The 19,339-nt window shown below is 44.3% G+C and overlaps 1 protein-coding gene across 1 annotated transcript in view; it reads left to right on the top strand.

The window, feature by feature from the left end:
• The window catches only part of LOC135508112 (phospholipid phosphatase-related protein type 5-like), a 70,341-nt gene that overhangs the window by 12,583 nt on the left and 38,419 nt on the right, over positions 1–19,339 (top strand). The window lies entirely within an intron of this gene.

The following is a 19,339-nucleotide window of genomic DNA, read 5'->3' as shown; positions in this document are numbered from 1 at the left end:
GCCTATGCTTTGGCTCTGCACTTAGCTCAATATGTTCCTTTGTATGTGTGTCTTTATCTCAGAGCAATAGACTATGTGTCTTCTCTGTCATTCCTTCTGCATCTCTACGTCCTAAAAATATGCGAACTATGTCTATTGGTCATCAGTTAGTCATTTGACTGACCCCCTCCTTTGTATATCCCTCTGGCCTTGGTATGTCCAGCTATCCTGGCACCTATGTGTCACCTTTCCTTCATGTAGTGTTTTTAGTGTTCAGCTATTCTATACATCTTATGCGTTTGTCTATGTGTTCTATTTGCTCCCACAAATCCCCCCTCTGGGGCTAATTAGCCCCATAATAATACAAATAGAACCCTAGGATGGTGAATGAGAATACCTGTGACAATAAAATATAAAAACAGAGTAAAATATATAAACCAACTGGACCAACTGGACCAACATCTCCAAATTATTAATACCAAATAGGAGTAAAAGATCCAATTAGAAACATTGAAGAAAACCCAACGAGACCAAACATCTCTAGTATTTCATATGAGTAAAAGATCTGGTTAAGTATAGAAACAATACAAATAATGCATTACATTTTGTTGAAGCATGAGCATGTAAGTACATAGCCTTAGGCAATGCTATCTCAGTTATGTGAAAAAGAAAAAAAATCATTCAAAATAAAATTGACACAACATCATTCTAAATTTAAGCTGTCAACATGATCCTCCCTCTCAGACACCTCTCCAACAAACATGATACCAACCTCTGTTAGAAGATTAAGGACATGGTCCATAGACACTTGTAACCGGGATATCCCACTGTTACCCTCATGTTTTGAAATTAACCTAATATTTAGAAGGCAAAACCAACTTTTAATTAAAAGAAACATTCATTGATATACCTATCAAAAACATTCAACAAAACAAACAAAAACACAAGGCCGTGAACAAAAGTAGATATATTAAAATCTTACATAGCACCTGTTGTACTCACTATGGAAATGACCCTTTTTGTGGATATGTATCAGTAATTAATCCACTCCAAATTCTTATTTGGTGTCATCCACAAAAACATAGATTCAAATCCAGATTTAATTTCATCTCTTGCTTTGAACTCCCAAGGTACTCCTCTAGGCTGTCCAATTACATCAAGGTATACCTCAGGATTTTTCTCATACTCCCTCTTAACTCTAGAGTTATCATAGTCATCAAGGGGTGACTTAATAATGGTAACCTGTTGAATTGCTCTAATTAAGGCACAAAAAACCAATCCATCCATCTGGCAGTACATTCAACAGTTTGTTTTACCACACATCCAGAAACTATCCTCAATACCTCTGTCTTGATATTTTAGCATATTAAGAGATGGCGCAACCTGAGTTATTTTACCACACAACCCTTTTCCATTCGTTATCAACCCTTTATCCCTATTTCTACTAACCCCTGCAGTCTCTAGTACCCAAATAGTATCACATTCTACAGTGGTGTTTCCTACATTAATCCCTTCGGTGTTGTGGCTGTAAAAACATTCATATTTACCTTTAATCACAGTGTTTCCATCTAACAAAGGTCCATTTAATTCAGTTCAAATGTTATAGACAGCACAATCCTTGTCACCCAACACAGTGTTGTTCAACACAGTTTTGCCTCTAGTGCTCCCCTGAGCAATCATACATTCTATATCACACAAGGGAATGGAATACTTTGTCTTGGTACAATGAACATTTTTCCAAGTTCCACAGTTTTTAAATGATACTGGTTCAGGGACTATTATGAGATCCGACAAAGGTGATTTACTACACAATATACAATTGTCCATTCTGTGTTTGTTTGCCGTATACTTTGCCCATTTGTACCACTCATTCTTCACTACTTCTTCTCGTGTGGTATCCTTGAATGGTTCAGATTCTGATATGTCTATGTCAATCATCTTTGCAATGTTCTTGTCTTGAGGTGGGTCATTAGAGTTTGTAAAAAATTCCAAATGTCAGTAAAGAACCCTCCTGGTTCTGATGCTTTCTAGCTACCACAGGCTCTTCCTGTTTAGGTATTGGCGTAAGACCAATTCGGAATGACTGAGGAACTACTCCCTTCAGTCAATCTTGTTCTCGTTATTTCACCTTCAACTGGTTCAATCTGATTCATGGTGAGCACCCACTCTTCCACACATTTGATTAATGTCAGGTCACATGCTTTGGGGTCCCAAACAGCTTCTCCCTTTGTTATATGATGCGTCCATCCACAGAGTGGCTCCTCCGGTACAGGTTTCTTCTTCCATACAGAAACTGTCCTTTGTTCCCTTGGTTCTGTTAGAATTTGTGGCGGAACATGAAACTTAAACCTGTCAAAAAAATATCCTGTCTTTTCATCTTGTTCAACAGGTTCCTCTCTTCTCTTCCTGTTTTTATCATTTATCTTGATCGTTAGTGTGTGCATCATTTCCATATTGTCCTTAGTTGTTCTCACTCTACCATTGTCACTGTTCTTTTGTGGTCCTAATTTCAATTGTTCATTATGGACACCAGGTAAGGGCTGAAAAGTCAATTGTGGGGAAATCCCAATTTCTTTCATCTTGCAAGATTTCTCCTTCTGCTCTTGGTAAGGCCCCTCCTCCGCTTTCTTCACTTGTTGTTCCTGATAAGGTTTCTCCTCCACTCTCTTCGCCTGTTGTTCCCTCCTCAGGCCGAACTGGGCTTCCATCTGGGAAGGCGTCCATTTCAGGGAAGAGATGTTCCCATTCTTTAGGCGATACCTCGGGGTCCCACTGTAGAGGGCTTCCGTCAACAGAGTCTGCCCCAACAAGTATATCATCAGGAGTAGCAGACATGTTACCCCCCATTTCTGGGCTTTCTGGCCATACTGGAGGAGGCTTTGGTTGTTTGTCTCTTTTCTTTTCAGGCTCTTTTCCCCGGGTGCTTCTTCTGAGTGCGTTAGTTGGCACACTCTTCGTATCTTGGCTTGTAACTGGTCTGCCATTTTCTTGATTCTTCTCTGGCATTTTGAATGTCTCCGCTGCTCCTGCTCCCACCGGGCTCCCACCTGGTGAATCAGCATCCTTTGTGTCCTCATCTCTGTATGATTGTATCCTTCTCTCTGTCGGGACTCGGGTGCAGTGGTTTAGATGATACCACGTCTTGCTTCCTTGCCTCCAGGATACTTTTCTGCTGGACTCCACAAAAATGGAAGCCCTAATTAGCTTCCTCATGCTTTTATCCAGTCTTCCCCTTTCGGCCGCAGGTTCTGAGAGGTGTTCCCAAATCATGTCATTTTTTACTTAGTTCCCCATTTGCTCTATTTCAACTGATAAGCATGTGCATAACCTTAACTTCTTGCGTCGAGCAATCCCGGATCCGGGATCCTATTTATAGCCTCAAGCTCATTAGCATAACGCAACGTTAACTATTCATGAAAATCGCAAATGAAATGAAATAAATATATTTCCTCTCCAGCTTAGACTTTTGTTAACAACACTGTCATCTCAGAGTTTCAAAATATGCTTTTCAACCATAGCTAAACAAGCATTTGTGTTAGAGTATTGATAGCTAGCATAGCTATAAGCCTAGAATTCAGCCAGCAACATTTTCACAAAAACAAGAAAATCATTCAAATAAAATCATTTACCTTTGAAGAACTTCAGATGTTTTCAATGAGGAGACTCTCAGTTAGATAGCAAATGTTCAGTTTTTCAAAAAATATTATTTGTGTAGGACAAATCGCTCCGTTTTGTTCACGTTTGGCTATGAAAAAAACCTGTATCCAGTTATAGCCTCAAGCTCATTAGCATAACGTAACGTTAACTATTTATGAAAATCGCAAATGAAATGAAATGAATGTGCTAGCTCTCAAGCTTAGCCTTTTCTTAACAACACTGTCATCTCAGATTTTCAAAATATGCTTTTGAACCATATCAAAACAAGCATTTGTGTAAGAGTATTGATAGCTAGCGTAGCATTTAGCGTAGCATTTAGCGGGCAACATTTGCACAAAAACCAGAAAAGGATTCAAATAAAATCATTTACCTTTGAAGAATTTTGGATGTTTTCAATGAGGAGACTCTCAGTTACATAGCAAATGTTCAGTTGTTCCTGAAAGATTCTTTGTGTAGGAGAAATCGCTCCGTTTTGTACATCACGTTTGGGTACCAAAAAAAAACAAAAATTCAGTCATCAAAATGGCAAACTGTTTTCCAAATTAACTCCATAATATCGACTGAAACACGGCAAACGCTGTTTAGAATCAATCCTCAAGGTGTTTTTCACATATCTCTTCATTGATATATCGTTCGTGGATGTCTACTTTCTCCACTGAATCGCTTGGAAAAAGACGTGCAGTTGAAGATGACGCACCAATTTCGATGGAGGACACCGGGCGGACACCTGACAAATGTAGTCTCTTATGGTCAATCTTCCAATGATATGCCTACAAATACGTCACAATGCTGCAGACACCTTGGGGAAACGATAGATCGGGCAGGCTCATTCCTTGCGCATTCACAGCCATATAAGGAGACAATGAAAAACAGAGCCTCAAAAATCCTGGGCTTCTACATCGAGCCTTCAACATGTGGTTTAGAGTACATCTACCCTAACATCTATCCTTATTCACATGATACATTATCAAATAAAACAGATAACCCCCAAACTCAACCCAGTATGTCTACAGTGGAATCTAGTCTCTCTCTCTCTCTCTCTCTCTCTCTCTAGCTCTCTCTCTCTCTCTCTCTTTTGTTTTGTTTCACGTCCTCTGTCATGGTGTTTTCAAGCTCACCCATTATTCAGCTGGACCTTACTTCTTGTGAAACTTATGCACCCATCAAAGAGAGACATGACGATATTTACCACTGCAGGTGCTGTAAGAAGTATATCCCCAGCCTGGTGTATCTTGAAGTACACTCAGTCTCCAGAATTCAGCACATGCCCTTCCATCTGGCGTCTTATGTGCTGTCTTTTCCTGGGGACATACACACTAACACATGGGTTATTTCCTGACAACAGACTTTCTTCTTATAGCAGGATCACTAAATCTTAATTTTTAAATAACAGCCCTATGTAAACATTCTGTTATGTAAACATTCTGTCTCAAATACCTGGCCTCTTGCCACAAAAATATTCATAATGATAGCCAAATTATGGTCCCTACAGCAACTGCTGTAAGAATAACATGTAATCAGTCGTGTCTTCCAGTTGAAAGAATATCCAATCCTAACAAAACTAAGTCCTAAGCTTCTTCAAAATGCCACTACTTATTACTTTTACCATAATCTAGGTGTGTGTAATGCTCTATTTACTTTTAGAATTGTCCCTATATTTTTACAAGACCAACTGTCCTTCCTTTTCTGTGAATTATCTTGTCTGTCAATATACATTGTTTCTAGAAATAACACCCCCCCCTTGTTACCATAACCTTCATATGAGCCCCCAATGTAGTTACAGTTTTTCTAACCCATAACACATAAGTCACTACTCCTAATTTCCTTCCATAGTTTGATACATACTTAAATATTCTCAAATCATTTTTAGTCAATTTATATCAGTCTCCCCTCAGAAAAAACTCTTATTTTCCTCAAAACAAAAATAAATTGACCAAACAAGAAAAATAGTAAAGTAAATTATAATAACTGCATATTTGCAATAAATTACCACTATTTGTAATGTCTTCTTCATCCTTGGGTGTTATCACACAACAGACTATACTTTTTATTCAATTACTTATGTCATTCCAATGTATCACTCCAATTACAATGATATTGTAAAATAAAAGAAACAAAAACCTAGGGGACACCGTGCGCTCCAGTGCGAAATAGGACTATTTCTCTCTATACGATTTGTATTTCATATACCTTTGACAATTGGATATTCTTATAGGTACTTTTGTATTGCCAGTGCAACAGTATAGCTTCCATCCCTCTCCTCTCCACTACGTGGGCTCGAACCAGGAACACATCGACAACAGCCACCCTCTAAGCAGCGTTACCCATGCAGAGCAAGGGGAACAACTACTCCAAGTCTCAGATCGAGTGACGTTTGAAATGCTATTAGCGCTCACCCCGCTAACTAGCTAGCCATTTCACATTGGTTACACCATCCTAATCTCGGGAGTTGATAAGCTTGAAGTCATAAACAGCGCAATGTTTGAAGCATTGCGAAGAGCTGCTGTCACACCCTGACCATAGTTTGCTTTGTATGTTTCTATGTTTTGTTTGGTCAGGGTGTGATCTGAGTGGGCATTCTATGTTGTGTGTCTAGTTTGTCTGTTTCTGTGTTTGGCCTGATATGGTTCTCAATCAGAGACAGGTGTTTGGGAACCATATTTAGATTGGGAACCATATTTAGGTAGCCTGGGTTTCACTGTGTGTTTGTGGGTGATTGTTCCTGTCTCTGTGTTTGCACCAGATAGGGCTGTTTTTGGTTTTCCACGTTTATTGTTTTGTAGTGTTCGTGTTTATCTTTTTTTTATTAAACCATGAATAACCACCACGCTGCGTTTTGGTCGGCCTCTCCTTCATCTCAAGAAAATCGTTACAGAATCACCCACCACAACAGGACCAAGCGGCGTGGTGACAGGCAGCGGCAGCAGGAGCAGCGAAAAGAGGAATGGACATGGGAGGATGTTTTGGACGGCAAGAGTATGGACTATACTACTTGGGAGGAAATAGACAGGTGGGCGGTCGACCCAGGAAGAGTGCCGGAGCCCTCCTGGGATTCGCTGGAGCAGTGCGAAGAGGGGTATAGGAGAATGTAGTTGGAGAGACAAGCACGGTGGCGCGGTAGGAAGCCCGAGAGTCAGCCCCAAAAATGTATGGGGGGGGGGTGGCACACAGGAAGTGTGGCGAAGCCAGGTAGGAGACCTGCGCCAACTTCCTGTGCTTACCGGGGGGCGAGAGAGACCGGGCAGGCACCGTGTTATGCGGTGGAGCGCACGGTGTCCCCAGTGCGGGTGCATAGCCCAGTGCGGTACATACCAGCTCCGCGTATCGGCCGGGCAAGAGTGAGCATCGAGCCAAGTGCCATGAAGCCGGCTCTACGCATCTGGTCCCCAGTGCGTCTCCTTGGGCGGGCTTACATGGCACCAGCCTTGCGCACGGTGTCCCTGGTTCACCTGCATAGCCCAGTGCGGGCTATTCCACCTCGCCGCACTGGCAGGGCGACCGGGCGCATTCAACCGGGTAAGGTTGGGCAGGCTCGGTGCTCAAGAGCTCCAGTGCGCCTGCACGGTCCGGTCTATCCGGTACCACCTCCACGCACCAGCCCTCCGGTGGCAGCCCCCCACACCAGGCTGTCTCTCCGTCTCATCCCTACAGCTCCTCCCGCCTGTCCGGCGCTGCCGGAGTCTCCCGCCTGTCCAGTGTTGCCAGAGCCTTCCTCCTCTCCAGCGCTGCCGGAGTCTCCCACCTCTCCAGCGCAGCTAGAGCCTTCCTCCTCTCCAGCGCTGCCTGAGTCTCCCGCCTGCCCAGCGCCATCAGAGTCGCCAGTCTGCCCAGCGCCATCTGAGCTACCCATCTGCCCAGTGCCATCTGAGCTACCCGTCTGCCCAGCGCCGCCTGAGCCACCCGTCTGCCCAGCGCCGCCAGTGCCGCCAGTCTGCCCATCGCCGCCAGTCTGCCCAGCGCCGCCAGTGCTGCCAGTCTGCCCAGCGCCGCCAGTGCCGCCAGTCAACAAGGAGCCGCCAGTGCCGCCAGTCTGCAAGGAGCCGCCAGTGCCGCCAGTCAGCCAGGGACCGCCAGTGCCGCCAGTCAGCCAGGGGCCGCCAGTCAGCCAGGGGCTGCCAGTGCTGCCAGTCAGCCCAGAGGCGCCAGAGCCCCTCGCCCAGAGGCGCCAGAGCACCTCAGCCCAGAGCCCCTGCCCTTCTGTCCAGAGCTTCCGCCCCTCTGTCCCGAGCTGCCGCCCCTCTGACCCGAGCTGCCGCCCCTCTGTCCCGAGCTGCCCCTCTGTCCAGTGGGGTCATTTAGAAAGGTTGCCGTGGTTAGGAGGCCTAGGAAGCGGGGGCCACGTCCAGCACCAGAGCCGCCACCGTGGACAGATGCCCACCCAGACCCTCCCCAATAGGTTCAGGTTTTGCGGCTGGAGTCCGCTCCTTGGGGTGGGGGGGTACTGTCACGTCCTGACCATAGTTTGCTTTGTATGTTTCTATGTTTTGTTTGGTCAGGGTGTGATCTGAGTGGGCATTCTATGTTGTGTGTCTGGTTTGTCTGTTTCTGTGTTTGGCCTGATATGGTTCTCAATCAGAGTCAGGTGTTAGTCATTGTCTCTGATCGGGAACCATATTTAGGTAGCCTGGGTTTCACTGTGTGTTTGTGGGTGATTGTTCCTGTCTCTGTGTTTGCACCAGATAGGGCTGTTTTTGGTTTTCCACGTTTATTGTTTTGTAGTGTTCGTGTTTATCATTTTTTTATTAAACATGAATCAATATAACCACACTACGTTTTGGTCCGCCTCTCCTTCTAGTAAAGAAAACCGTTACTGGCAAAATGCACGAAAGTGCTGTTTCAATTAATGCTTATGAGCCTTCTGGTGCCTACCATCGCCCAGTCAAATCATAGACTTAATTATAACATAATAACACACAGAAATACGAGCCTTTGGTCGTTAATATGGTCGAATCCAGAAACTATCATTTCGAAAACAAAACATTTATTCTTTCAATGAAATACGGAACCGTTCCGTATTTTATCTAAAGGATGGCATCCCTAAGTCTAAATATTGCTGTTACATTGCACAACCTTCAATGTTATGTCACAATTACGTAATATTCTGGCAAAATAGTTCCCAATGAGCCAGGCGGCCCAAACTGTTGCATATACCCTGACTCTGCGTGAAATGAACGCAAGAGAAGTGACACAATTTTATCTTTTAGCTAAATATGCAGTTTTAAAAATATAACTTCTGTGTATTGATTTTAATAAAGGCATTGATGTTTATGGTTAGGTACACGTTGGAGCAACGACAGTCCTTTTTCACGAATGCGCACCGCAATGATTATATGCAACGCAGGACACGCTAGATAAACTAGCAATATCATCAACCATGTGTAGTTATAACTGGTGAATATGATTGATTGATTCGTTTAATTTTAAGCTTAATTCTAGCTACCAACTTACCGTGGCTTCTTACTGCATTCGCGTAACAGGAGGGCTCCTCGTGAGGCAGGTGGTTAGAGCGTTGGACTAGTTAACCGTAAGGTTGCAAGATTGAATCCCTGAGCTGACAAGGTACAAATCTGTCATTCTGCCCCTGAACAAGGCGGATAACCCACCGTTCCTAGGCTGTCATTGAAAATAAGAATGTGTTCTTAACTGACTTGCCTAGTTAAATAAAACTGTAAAAATAAAACTGAAAAAATATATATAAAAAAATCTGCGTCCAGAAATACCGATTTCCGATTGTTATGAAAACTTGAAATCGGCCCTAATTAATCGTCCATTCCGATTAATCGGTCGACATCTAGACTTGACCTTTCCCACCAACTGGTGATCAAGTCAAAGTGACCCATTTGGGTAGAGTTTGTGACACGCAAAGCGGGATGTAAAGACAGCTAACAGCTTCACAGAATCCTACTATAACTTTGAGAGTTTTCATTGGCTCGATAGGCTGCAAATATAGCTCGGCGCTGTCACTATACGGAAAAATGAACAAGAATAAAATAATAACCTGCTGAAGTCCTTGTAAAGCGGCCAGAAGAACATTCCCACTTATCAGGGTTATACTGTTGACATGTATGGGCCAAAGATGGCATGATTGCTATTATTAGTGAGCAGTGAATAAGGCTCTGGCTCGTTCCTGTTCACAGTAGTAGGGGGATGGGTTTGCAGTGAGATGTGAATAAATTACATAGAGTTTAGGTCCCCGTGCTTTGCCGAGATACACTGGAAAAGGTTGAGCTGGTCAGAGCTTCGTTAATGGCTATAATCTGCCTTTTTGAATTATGTAGTTTTAGTGAAATATGAACAATATATTTGCATGTTTTTTTATCGCAAAGAACGAGTGATGCGTCATTAAGCAGATTGACAAAACTCATGTCTTATTTACAGTGAGCTTCTAAAGCCTAAATAATGAGTGTTAGACAACATTACAAGAAAAGTGGGAATAGATTAAATGGATGGTTTGCTCAGTCATATAAATGAAAAAACAGTACTACAATAATAGAGTGAATGTGGTTTTTTGGTGCTCCACAGTAGGCCTACCTGTGAAAAATTATGTTGTGCACTGGGCTCAAGTGCTGATGGGTCAAATGGTACAGTGCCTTCAAAGTATTCACACCCCATTACTCTTCCCCAAAAAACTGTGTTACAAAGTGGTATTATAATTGATTTAATTGTCATTGTTTTGTGAACGACTACACTAAATGCTCTGTAATGTCAAAGTAAAAATAAATACAAAAGAAACAAACATATCTTGATTAGGTAAGTATAACCCCCAGAGTCAATACATGTTAGAATCACCTTTGGTAGTTATTACAGCAGTGAGTCTTTCAAGAGATTTGCACACCTGGATTGTGCAATATTTGCGCATTATTCTTTTTAACATTCTCTTGACATGCTATGTCAAGTTGGTTGTTTTTCATTGCTAGACAACCATGTTCAAGTCTTGCCATAGATTTTCAAGCCGATTTAAGTCAAAACTGTAACTACAGTAGGCCACTCAGGAACATTCAATGTCATCTTGGAAAGCAACTCCAGTGTATATTTGGCCTTCTGTTTTAGGTTATTGTCCTGCTGAAAGGTGAATTTATCTTCCAGTGTCTGTTGGAATGCAGATAACCAGGTTTTCTAGGATTTGCCTGTGCTTAAGTCTATTCCATTTCTTTTTATACACAAAACGTAATCTTCCTTGCCGATGACAAGCATACACATAACATGATGTAGTCACCACCATGCTTGAAAATATGAAGAGCGGTACTCAGTGATGTGTTGTGTTCGATTTTCCCCAAATATAACACTTTGTATTCAGGACATAAAGTGAATTTCTTTGCCACATATTTTGCAGTTTTACTTTAGTGCCTTCCTTCTTTTCACTATGTCAATTAGGTTAGTATTGTGGATAAACTACAATGTTGTTTATTCATCCACAGTTTTCTCCTATCACAGCCATTAAACTCTGTAACCATTTTAAAGTCACCATTGGCCTCATGGTGAAATCCCTGAGAGGTTTTCTTCCTCTCCACCAAATGAGTTAGAAAAGACGCCTGTATCTTTGTAGTGTATTGATAAGTGATGTAAAGTAATGAAGTAAAAATACTTTAAAGTACTACTGACATCGTTTTTTGGGGTATCTGTACTTTACTATTTATGTTTTTGACAACTTTTACTTTTACTTCACTACATTCCGAAAGAAAATTATGTATTTTTTTTGTCCATACATTTTCCCTGATACCAAAAAGTTACATTTTGCATGCTTATCAGGACAGAAAACGGTCAAATTCACAGATGTAAGGGGTGCGTAACCGGTGGCAGGGAAGTCAGACTCAGGAGAGCAGAACTTTGTAATAGCCGGAGCAGTTTAATAGCAAAACCAACGGCATAAAAATAACAAGATATTGGGTACAAAAACCCGTCGCGCACCAATCAACACGTGCACAAGCACTTACAATAAACAATCCCACACAAAGACATGGGGGGAGAGGGTTAAATACACAACAAATGATTGATGGAATTGAAACCAGGTGTGAGGAAAAACAAGACAAAACATATGGAAAATGAAAAGTGGATCGATGATGGCTAGAAGACTGGCGACGCCGACCGCCAAGCGGCGCCCGAACAAGGAGAGAACCCGACTTCGGCGGAAGTCGTGACAGCACACTTATCAAGAGAACATCCCTTTGTCAGGACCCGGTTTTGAACCTGGGTCTCCGGAGTGAGAAACAGTCACTTAACCAACTGAGCCACGAATAGACAGCAGAACCCAGAAGATGAGGCAGACACAGCAGTACTTAAGACGGTGTATTTAATAAAGAAAAAATCCTAAAATACAAAAAATGGCAAATCCAAAAGGTGGTAGGTGAAACACAAAAAGACCTCAAAAGAAACTCACCAAAAATAAACAAAAACAAAAAACAGAATACCACAAGAACGTCACCCGGAATCGACAAGAGCACACAGAACACTAGGGCAGGGTGCTAACATACAAACACAGAGCACAGAACTGAGGGAAACAAAGGGTTTAAATACAATCAGGGGAAACGAGACACAGGTGCAAATAATAATGGGGATCAAGGGAAAAACATAGGGACAAAAAGCACAATGGGGGCATCTACTGACCAAAACCCGGAACAACCCTGGCCAAATCCTGACACCCTTTACTTAAATATATTTTAGCAACTACATTTACTTTTGATACTTAAGTATATTTCAAATTTAAAAAATGTATATCTACTCAAGTAGTATTTTCCTGGGCGACATTCACTTTTAATTGAGTCATTTTCTATTAAGGTGTCTTTACTTTTACGAAGTATGAGAATTGAGTACTTTTTCCACCACGGGTATTGATACACCATCCAAAGTGTAATTAATAACTTCATGCTCAAAGGTATATTCAATGTTTGCCATCTTTTTTCTTTACAAATAGGTGCCCTTCTTTGTGAGGCAAAAGAGAGGAAAACCTCTCTGGTGGTTGAATCTGTGTTTGAAATTCACTGCTCGACTGAGGAACCTTACAGTTATCTGTATGTGTGGGGTACAGAGATTATGTAGTCATTCAAAAATGATGTTAAACACTATTCTTGCACACAGAATGAATCCATGCAACTTATGTCAAATGTGAGTGCTTCAGAACTGTACCATTATGACTTGTGAAATGTATGTTTACAGCTTAGTGCTGAAAATCAAAGTACTTACAAGGGATAAGCCCAGTTGGCATACTTTTCTGGTGTGATTCCATCATGATTATGTTCTTGATTGGACCACACACACAAACAGTGGCAAACAAAACAAAAAAATATGTGATGCATGCCAGCAAAGCCACTACACTACACAACACAACACTAAACAAGACATTAATTGCACTATAACGGTGACAAATGGTGCCCACAAACTGTTATGGCTGTCCCAACAGCAGTCCCAACACCTTACCACTGCTACACCTGGCTATCAGCAGAGACTTGTCTGGCAGCGAAACAGTTCATTCAGCCTCATTTAATGCCTTAAAAAAGACATAGCTGATATGGCTCACTTTCTTAAAACAAATGTGGTTTCTACTGATGGCATAAGGGGGACAACAAGCAGATAAGAGGCAATCCGTAATTTCGATTAAGACATTAATGAGCGAGCTAGGACAGACGTAGTCAATTTAACTATTGGTTCAGGACTTTTGAAATGTACAGCGACAGAATTCAGAACATGGGCCATTCTTTCAGTGTTCTTCCTGTACACCAAGTCGGAACAGTAGGTAAAATAAAGGGGGCATATAAGCAGACTGTCAGGACCCGGTTACGAACCTGGGTCTCCGGAGTGAGAAACAGTCACTTAAACAACTGAGCCACGAATAGTCAGCAGAACCCAGAAGATGAGGCAGACACAGCAGTACTTAAGACGGTGTATTTAATAAAGTAAAAAGGAGAAGTCCTTCAATACAAAAATGGTAAATCCAAAAGGTGGTAGGAATAGCACAAAAAAGCCTTAAGAGATACTCAAAAACAAAAACAGAATTCCACAAGAGCATCCACCGGAATCGACAAGAATACACAGAACACTAGGGCTGGGTGCTAACATACAAACACAGAGCACAGAACTGAGGGAAACTAAGGGTTTAAATACAATCAGGGAAAACGAGGCACAGGTGCAAATAATAATGGGGAACAAGGGAAAAAACATAAGGTCAAAAAGCACAATGGGGGAATCTAGTGACCAAAGCCCGGAACAACCCTGGCCAAATCCTGACAGAATCCCCCCCCTAGGAACGGCTCCTGACGTTCCTACCAGCTCTCTCAGGGTGGAGGGCCCTGAACTGACGAATGAGGTCAGGGTCCAGGATGTCTTTGGCAGGAACCCAGGAGCGCTCCTCGTGACCGTAGCCTTCCCAGTCCACCAGATACTGCCAGGACCGCTGCACCCGGCGGGAATCCAGTATCCGATGGACGGTATAAGCCGGCTGGCCTCCAATGACACGAGGCGGAGGGGGAGGTCTGTCTGCCGGGACAAGGGGAGAAAAAACAACAGGTTTTAACAATGAAATGTGAAATGTGGGATTAATCTTAAGGGATCTGGGTAAGTGTAGGCGATAAGAAACTGGGTTAACTCTCCTGGCAACCTTGAAGGGACCGATGTATCTTTGGGACAGCTTGCGAGACTCCACCCGTAGAGGTAAGTCTCTTGTGGAGAGCCAGACTCTCTGGCCGGGGCGCAGGGTAGGCCCGGGACGGCGACGTCTGTTGGCTTGTTGTTGGTACCTCTGTGAGGAACGCATAAGATTAAGACGGGTCTTCCTCCACATAAGCCGACAGCATCTGACGAACTTCAAGGCTGAAGGCACTCTGACTTCTGCCTCCTGGTCCGGGAACAATGGAGGAGCATAGCCAAACTGACACCCGTGCGGGGACATACCAGTGGAGGAGGAGCGCAAGGTGTTGTGCGCGTATTCGGCCCAAACAATAAAGGATGACCATGTGGACGGGTTGTCACGAGTCATACATCGGAGGGTGGTTTCCAGCTCTTGATTCATCCTCTCTGTTTGGCCGTTGGACTCCGGATGGTACCCTGAAGATAGACTGGCAGAAGCCCCCATGAGTTGGCAGAAGGCCTTCCAAAACCTTGAGGCGAACTGGGGACCTCTGTCAGAAACCATATCTTGAGGAATGCCGAAGACTCGGAACACATGATTAATTACCAACTCAGCCGTTTCCTTGGCAGAAGGTAACTTAGTCAGAGGGACGAACCTGGCCGCCTTTGAAAACCTGTCGATTATGACTAGGATAGTAGTATTGCCAAGGGATGGAGGAAGTCCAGTAATAAAGTCCAATGAGATATGGGACCAGGGTCTGTGGGGAACAGGTAAAGGGTGAAGGAGTCCTTGAGGGCGGAGGTGAGAAGATTTGCCCTGGCAGCACACGGGACAGGCATTGACGAAAGTGGCAACGTCTTCTCTTATGGTAAGCCACCAGAACTTACGCTGGATGAACTCCAAGGTGCGACCTACGCCCGGATGACAGGTGAGGCGAGAGGAGTGCCCCCACAGAAGGACCTGAGTCCTCACTGCCTTGGGGACAAACAACCGATTGGCAGGACCTCCTTTCGGGTCCGGTTCGCTAGCTTGAGCACGTCTCACGGTATCCTCAACTTGCCACGAGATCGGAGCCACAATCTTAGCAGCAGGAAGGACAGGCATGTCCGTGTCATCTCGAATGGCAGGAGCGTAGACTCGGGACAGGGCATCCGGTTTGAGATTCTTCGACCCGGGCCGATAGGTGAGGATAAACTGGAATCGATTGAAGAAAAGAGACCATCTAGCTTGTCTAGAGTTCAACCGCTTCGCCTGCTGGATATACTCCAGATTTTTGTGGTCCGTAAGCACTTGAAACGGGTGAGAAGCCCCCTCGAGCCAGTGTCTCCATTCCTTCAATGCCATCTTAACCGCTAGGAGTTCACGATCCCCCACATCGTAGTTCCTCTCAGTCGGGGTAAGCCGGTGTGAGAAGAAAGCGCACGGATGAAGCTTCTTGTCTTCACCCCTCTGAGACAGGAAAGCTCCAACACCAACCTCTGATGCGTCTACCTCCACCACAAATGGTTCATCCGTAGTTGCTTGAGTCCTTGGAAGGCCGTCTCAGCTTCTCTTCCCCACAAAAACCTTGCATTGCCTCCCTTGGTTAAAGCTGAGAGAGGGGCTGCCACCAAGCTGAAGTTCTTGATGAACTTGCGGTAAAAGTTTGTGAAGCCCAGGAAACGCTGAACTTCCTTAACGGATTTGGGGGTGGGCCAATCCGCTACCGCCCCTACCTTCCTGGGGTCCATTTGGACTCGACCGGGTTCCACTACAAATCCCAGGAATTGTACTCGGGATGAATGGAATTCACATTTTTCCGGCTTAACGTACAGATGGCTGTCCAGGAGGCGTTTGAGTACTTGTCTGACATGCTTAGTGTGTTCTTGAAGGGAGCTCGAAAAGATGAGGATGTCATCCAAGTAAACGAACACAAATATGTTAAGCATATCCCTAAGCACATCGTTTATGAGCGCTTGGAACACCGCTGGGGCGTTGGTCAGGCCGAAGGGCATCACCAAGTATTCATAGTGACCAGTAGGCGTGTTGAAAGCGGTCTTCCACTCGTCACCAGGTCTGATCTGCACAAGATGGTATGCGTTCCGTAGGTCAAGCTTAGTGAAAACAACTGCTTCCTGGAGCAGCTCGAAGGCTGTGGCCATAAGGGGTAGCGGGTAACGGTTACGGACGGTTATGGCATTGAGTCCCCGGTAGTCGATGCAAGGACGTAATCCACCGTCTTTCTTGGCCACAAAGAAAAACCCTGCTCCCGCCGGGGAGGTGGATGGACGCATGAGGCCTGCTTCCAGAGCGTCCTTGATGTAGGTATCCATAGCAGCTCGTTCGGGTGGAGATGAAAGCTCTTACAATATTTGATGATTACATTTCTCTAAAACAGGTTATTGGCTACATGTACACCACAAATGTGATACCTGTGCACCACAAAGTCAGAACAGTAGGTGAATTTAAGAGGGGAAAATACACCAAATTATTAGGGTGAGGCACATGGGCTACTAACAGCTTACTACACAACATACACTTAGTATTACTTTCTTACCTACAGTATAAATATCTCCCTGGCATATTACATAATTTATGCAGCAGCGTACAAGACGTTTATGGACTCACCTTGTTGTGCTGTGCTCACTTGCACAGGAAGGTGGTGCGCCAGTCCTTTGTGGGCAAATTTTGTCATTAAACTTTGTCATCAAAGTATGGCATTCTCTGGATTTATGGTGCTTTGAAGACAACTGGGAATTTGGAAACAAGGTCGAATCATGATGACGTCAGTGATCTTCAGGTCGTAGTTCTAGAAAGAGGCCCGAGTTTCCGACTTACAATTCCGAGTTGGCTGACCGTTCAAAACGTATTTTCCCAGTCGGAGCTCGTTTTTTCCCCAGAGTTCCCAGTTGTGTTGAACTCATTGAAGTCAGATTTCCCAGGTCTGTGTTAACAGTTGTGTTGAGCGTGGCAGAAATCATGCTGGATTGACAGCATGGCCAATGTTGAATGTTTATCATTTTAAGCTTGGAATAGAGACACTTAGTGTCACACCCTGACCATCGTTTACTTTGTATGTTTTTATGTTTTGGTTGGTTAGGGTGTGATCTGAGTGGGCATTCTATGTTGGATGTCTTGTTTGTCTATTTCTATGTCTGGCCTGTTGTTCCTATCACTGTGTTTATTGACACCAGATAGGCTGTATAGATGTTCACGTTCTGTGTTGTTGTTTTTGTATTGTCCGTTTTTTTCTTTATTAAACATGTCTCAAGAATACCACGCTGCATTTTGGTCCACTTCTCCTTCACAACACGAGAATAGTTACAGAATCAACCAACACAACAGGAACAAGCGGCGTGGTAACGGGCAACAGCAAAAGCAGCAGCAGGAGAAGGAACAGAGGCAACAGCGAGGTCTGGACTACACAACTTGGGAGGAGATAGACAGGTGGGCGGTCGACCCAGAGAGAGTGCCGGAGCCCGTCTGGGATTCGATGGAGCAGTCTCTTCCAGATCTACCAGTCAGCCAGACTCTTCCAGATCCGCCAGTCAGCCAGACTCTTCCAGATCCGCCAGTCAGCCAGACTCTTCCAGATCCGCCAGTCAGCCAGACTATTCCAGATCCGCCAGTCAGCCAGACTCTTACAGATCTGCCAGTCAACCAGACTCTTCCAGATCTGCCAGTCTGCCAGACTTCCAGATCCGCCAGTCAGCCAGACCCTTCCAGATCCGCCAGTCAGCCAGACCCTTCCAGATCCGCCAGTCAGCCAGGATCTGCCGGAACCGCCAGTCAGCCAGACTCTTCCAGATCCGCCAGTCTGCCAGACTCTTCCAGATCCGCCAGTCAGCCAGACTCTTCCAGATCCGCCAGTCAGCCAGGATCTGCCAGAGCCTTCCTCCACTCCTGTGCTGCCGGAGTCTCCCGCCTGTACGGCGCTGCTGCCGGAGTCTGAAGAGCCCCTCTGTCCCGAGCTGCCCCTCTGTCCCGAGCTGCCCCTCTGTCCCGTGTTATTTAGTAGGGTTGCCGTGGCTAGGAGGTCACAGAAGTGGACAAGATGGGGGAAAACTACGGTGAAGTGGGGGCCACGTCCAGCACCAGAGCCGCCACCGCGGACAGATGCCCACCCAGACCCTCCCCGATAGGTTCAGGTTTTGCGGCCGGAGTCCGCACCGTGGGGGGGGGGTGTCACACCCTGACCATAGTTTACTTTGTATGTGTCTATGTTTTGGTTGGTCAGGGTGTGATCTGAGTGGGCATTCTATGTTGGATGTCTTGTTTGTCTATTTCTATGTCTGGCCTGATATGGTTCTCAATCAGAGGCAGGTGTTAGTCATTGTCTCTGATTGGGTTTCACTGTGTGTTTGTGGGTGATTGTTCCTGTCTCTGTGTTTATTGACACCAGATAGGCTGTATAGATTTTCACGTTCCGTTTTGTTGTTTTTGTATTGTTCGTTTTTTTCTTTATTAAACATGTCTCAAGAATACCACGCTGCATTTTGGTCCGCTTCTCCTTCACAACACGAGAATCGTTACACTTAGACCGAGAATTAGGACCACACACCCACTCCACTGAATAGCAGGCTAGTGATTGCTTTGTAATGCTTGCAGTTAGCCACTGATTCCTTCCAAACCACTCATTGTTAAGTTTGCGATTTCCAACTTGTAATGTTTATATGCAATGGTCGATGAGCACCGATACATTTTGTCTATAATTTCTCTTTGTAATTTCTCTTCATATGACAAGGATTAAAAATTATTTGACAGTAGAATGTCAACTTGATTCATGATGATGACTGTTATCTAAGATCAGTCCAATCAAAGCTACTGTAGATATAACGTGATTTGACGTCATTTTATCTGTGGCCAATGACCTTGAGTCTTCTTGGGTGGGCACTTCTAATGCAACTCTATGGCAGCACCTAAGGGGCTTGCATTTTCACTGTGTCCCCATGAGTGACAGAACACTGAGCCAATCATGGCACAACTAAAGAACATTATCAATCCCTGCGCTCCGTATTTTCTGCTGACTGCCCCACCACAACAGGAAGCACTGAGCTAGGCTGAAATGCCTACATTTTGGAGCTGTCTTACTCAAGAAAGCAATAAAGAGACCATGCTTTATTAACTCAAAGATTATTATTATTATTATAAACTGATATATAA

The sequence above is a fragment of the Oncorhynchus masou genome, chromosome 3, assembly GCF_036934945.1.
Source record: "Oncorhynchus masou masou isolate Uvic2021 chromosome 3, UVic_Omas_1.1, whole genome shotgun sequence".
NCBI classification, from domain to species: domain Eukaryota; kingdom Metazoa; phylum Chordata; class Actinopteri; order Salmoniformes; family Salmonidae; genus Oncorhynchus; species Oncorhynchus masou.
This window is presented reverse-complemented; position numbering and strand designations above follow the sequence as displayed.